Genomic DNA, 5,107 nt, shown 5'->3' on the forward strand with positions numbered 1-5,107 from the left:
TACTAAATAAATATAATAATACTATTCATTCCACTATTAAAATGAAACCTATCGACGCTATTAAAAAGAAAATGAAAAACATCTATTGACAAACATCTATTGCAAAAAGTTTTCTGTGATAAAAAGGAAAAGTAAATTTAAGGTAGGTGAATATGTAAGAATTAGTAAACTTAAGCGTCCTGGTTTTGATAGAGGTTTTACACGCAATTGAAGTACAGAAAATTTTCGAATTGCTAAAGTTTTCTTCACTAATCCTTCAACATATCACTTAGTAGACTCAAATAATAAACCTATTGAAGGAAGATTTTACTGACACGAATTACAATTAACGAAATTTCCAAAAACATATTTAATTGAAAAAGTTTTGCGAAAGAAAAATAATAAAGCTTATGTGAAATGGTTAGGTCTGCCAAAAAGTGAAAATTCTTGGATTGATTTAAAACATACTATATTGTAAAAAAGAAAAGTCAAGAATTTATTGGTGAAGCATGTCGTCACAAGTATTTCTTGTAGATTTTATAATTTCAAAATGTGAATTTTATATTTTAAATTCTAGCAACACCTAAATTTTTGTTGCTTAGATAAATTGTCATCATCATCATCATCACGAGGTCTATCAGTATCACAAGTAAAATGTATATTAAATCAAATTTGTTCTTCAACAAACGCTGTGTTTTTATGTAAAGGAGAAAATAAAGCAAAATATTTAAAAACGTTATTTAAAATAAATGTGATATATATGTAATACAGAGAGAGAAAAAAATATGGAATGGAAAATTTCTTTTACATGTATGGTAGCAGGTCCTAGGCTGTGGAAAATCATATTTTGTTAAAACATTTCTTGAGTTATTTAAAAATATTGTAAGTTATTTAAAAATTTTGTATGGTGTTATGGTGAATGGCAGCCGTTGTATGATATTGTTTCAGACTGCACGTTTAAAGAAGGTTTACCTCAAAATAATGAATTTCAAGCACACGAAGGTCCACATCTTGTCATTATTGATGATTTAATGCGTGAGTGTGACCATCGGATTGTAGATATTTTTACTAAGGGTAGCCATCATAGAAATATAAGTGTAATATTTATAACACAGAATATTTTTTATCAACAAAAAGGAATGCGGGGAATTTCGTTAAATTGTCATTATATTGTTTGTTTTAAAAATCCTAGATATCAAGCTCAAATTAATTATCTCGCACGACAATTGTATCCAGGTAATACAAAATTTATTCAAGAAGCATAACAATATGCAACTCGAATTGCACATGGTTATTTACTTTTTGATTTAAAACAAAATACTCCTGATGAGCAGCGAGTTCGAACAAATATCTTTCCAACAGATTCTTTTAATTATGTTTATGTGCCTGTAAAAAATAATTGCAATATGGTTTATATTCTAACAACTCTTTATGCTTTAATAGCCGTAAAAAAATGATTAGTAAGGAAAATGCACATTTGTTAAAACTTTTAGCAAAGTCAAAACCGAAAGCACGTAAGGCAATTTTACAAAATGCAGATCCTGATTTAATTCGCTCTATTTGCGAATGTTTTTATAACTTATTACAGGGAAATGTTCCATTAAATAAAACAGATATAAATAAATTTAAAAAAATATAAAAAGGAACTGAGATATTTGGTGAAAAAAGGTCCGTCATTAAAACAAAAGAAAAAAAACGAATAATTATACAAAAAGGTGGTCTTCTTACTGCATTGCTTGCACCTATTTCAGGAGGTATACTATCTAGTTTAATTAAATAATTATGCAAAATGCACATAAACTTATTTTAATCTCACCAGAAAAATTACATCATTATCAAACGATATCTAATCTTGATGATGAAATGAAAGAAATTTTAGATAATAAAAGTTTAAATGCAGAAGAAAAATGGATATGATATAGAGAAGTCTTACAAAAATATTTAAATATAATTCAAAAACCGGCAGTGGTTACAACAACAGCAACTACTACTATTGATAAAGAGGAGGAGGAAGAAGAAGAAGTTGAGGAGGAGGATGAAATAATATCTACTCTCCCTGAAATTTGTAAACGTAAAGCAAGACCTTTATTACGTAAATTGAAACAAAATCCCAATAATCAATGGGACGATAATGGAAACGTGAATATTAATAATAAATTAATTCCAGGTGCAAATATAGTGGATTTGATATCCGATTTTGTTAGATGTCGTAAGAAAAATATTTCAATTGCCGGTTGGAAACCTTTTGCTACATTATTAGCAAAAGCCAATATACCCTTAGAGTACATTGGTAATCCTCAATGAATAGATTATATTAGAAAACTAACAGAAGACGAAGAGGACGAAAAGGATGGTCCTCCACCACGTAAACGCAAATGGTGTACTTATAAGCAATAATAATAATATTCTATTGTAATCCATTGATATTTTTAAGTATATAGAAGGAAAGATGAATGATCCGTACTTTAAATACTACACTAATCAAGCAGGAGGTGGTTATAACATGTATAAAGGTACAGCATATCAAGAAGGTTATGGCATTGGTAGTTTTCTAGGAGGTTTATTCCGTACTGTATTTCCTTTATTAAAACAAGGTGCAAAAACTGTTGGTACAGAATTGATACGTGCAGGAATTAATGTAGCAGGAGATGTACTAGATAATAATAGACCTATTGAAGAGTCTTTACAAAATCAGTGGCAAGATGCTAAAACAAATTTAAAAAACAAAGCTCAAATTAAATTAAATCAGGTGTTGGAAGGATCTGGAAGAAAAAGAAAGAAAGTTCATTTTAGTGGTGTGAAACGAATAAAAAGATCCAAAGATATTTTTGATTGATTGATTATGGAGCAAAGTGATACTTTTTATCTTACACTTCCTAGCAATATTCTATGGAATATTTTCCTCAAAATACTCTTGCTTGTTATACTACTAAATTATATCATCCTATTGTACTGGAGAAGGGAGTGTGGGAAACAGCTGTTGTTGAAGTACATTATACAAGTTCATTTCAGAATGTTTCCAAATATACAAATAATATTTATTACCGTATCATGAATACAAAAAACTGGAATATAACTCAAATCTTACCAGGCCACTATTATCATGTTGATGATATTCTATCTCAAATTAATCATAAAAGTGATATATTAAATTTACAATTAAAAGTCAAAGCATCTGTAAAACGAATTGAGGTTAATAGAGTAATAAAAGATCAAGAGAAGCATATAGAAGTACGTCTATCTCCTGAACTAGCCAGAATACTAGGGTTTGATCATATTCAACAGGAAGATATTGCAGTTCTACATCATGCTTGTTATCCACCTGATTTACAAAAAGCACTACCTACACTTATGTATATTTACAATGATATTGTAGAACCACAAATGATAGGTGACACCATAGCTCCATTGTTACGTATTATAAATACAAATATTACAGAGCATGGTATTAATAATGTACATATTTTTGACAATCCTCATTATGTGACAGTGCAACGTAAACAATTTGATCAAATTATTATTGATTTAAGAGGTAGTACAGGTAATACACTTCCTTTCCAATATGGCAGTGTATGTGTAAAGTTACATTTTCATAGACGTAATACGGTATTGTAAATTTTACCATGTGTGAATATTAATAGTAAGAAAAAGAGAAAAATGCAGTGTGAGTGTATGAAATCAGAATTAGATTTTATTTGCTGGTTTACCCACGCAAACTAGTATTATAGGTAATAAAATAGTTCCATATAAGCCTGTGGCTTCAATATCTGATAATGCACCAATAGAATTTGTTGTACCCGGTCATGGCTATGACTATATGGACTTACCCCACACAATGCTATATATTAAAGGTAAAATTACTAAATCAGATGGTTCTAATTTAACTTCTGCCGATAAGAAAATCGGGCCTGTAAATGATTTTCTCAATGCAATGTTCAGTGAAGTGCAATTATATTTGAATAATCAAGTTATTTCCTACTCTTCACATACATATCCATATCGATCGTATATTGAAAAACTACTAAATTATAATGCTAATGCTAAATCAACGCATCTTCAAACATCAATGTGGTTTAAAGATACTGCAGGGCATATGGACAGCGTGGCCGATGGTAATTTAGGATTTAAACAACGTTTTCTTCTCACTACTTTAAGTCAGTCATTTGAATTATTGGGTTATATTCATGCTTATATTTTCAATCAGGAGAAATTTTTACTGAATGGTGTACAATTGCGTATTAAACTAATTCCAGCTAAACCTACATTTTGTCTAATGGGTGACGCAGATGCTAATGGAAAAGTTGTAATTACAGATGCAACATTGCTTGTGAAAAAGGTTGATGTATCACCAGCAGTTAAAATAGCACAAAATATAGTATTACAAAATCCTAAATTTAGAATAAAATATCCTCTAACAAAAGTGCAGGTGAAGAGAGAAACTCTGCCACAAGGAATTATGGATAGTACACTTCCAGATCTGTTTTCAGGCATAGTGCCTAAACATATTATTATTGGTTTTGTTACTAATGCTGCTTTCAATTGTACTTATCAAACAAATCCGTTCAATTTTCAACATTTTAGTATGTCGTTTTTTACATTGTATGTTGATGGATCGCTTGTCCCATCCAAACCATTACAACCGGATTTTGATAATAATCTATATATACAAGCATATTCTACGTTATTTACAGGTTCAGGTATTTATTATTCTAATCGAGGTAATGATATTTCACTTGCTGAATATCCTAATGGTTATACTTTACTGGTGTTTGATTTAACTCCTGATTCAAGGGCAAGTGCTGCATTTCATACTAGTCCACAACGGCAAGGAAGTGTACGTTTAGAGGTTCATTTTAAAGAAGCACTGCCATCTCCTGTAACAGCAATTATTTATGGTGAATTCTCTTCAGAATTAGAAATTGATTTCCAGAGAAAAATATATATTAATTGAATAAAATGTTAAATACAATTGAACTTTATGAAGCATTACAACAAAATTTACCTAAAGATCATTTTATTGGTGTATATGCTGCAGATGAGTTACCTCTGTTTATTCATACATTTCCAGCCGCCATAATTATAAATACTGATTCTAGTGATAAGCCTGGTGAATATTGGGTTGCTGTTT

This window comes from Thermobia domestica, chromosome 7 (genome assembly GCF_964235325.1).
Source record: "Thermobia domestica chromosome 7, izTheDome1.hap1.1, whole genome shotgun sequence".
Lineage (NCBI taxonomy): Eukaryota > Metazoa > Arthropoda > Insecta > Zygentoma > Lepismatidae > Thermobia > Thermobia domestica.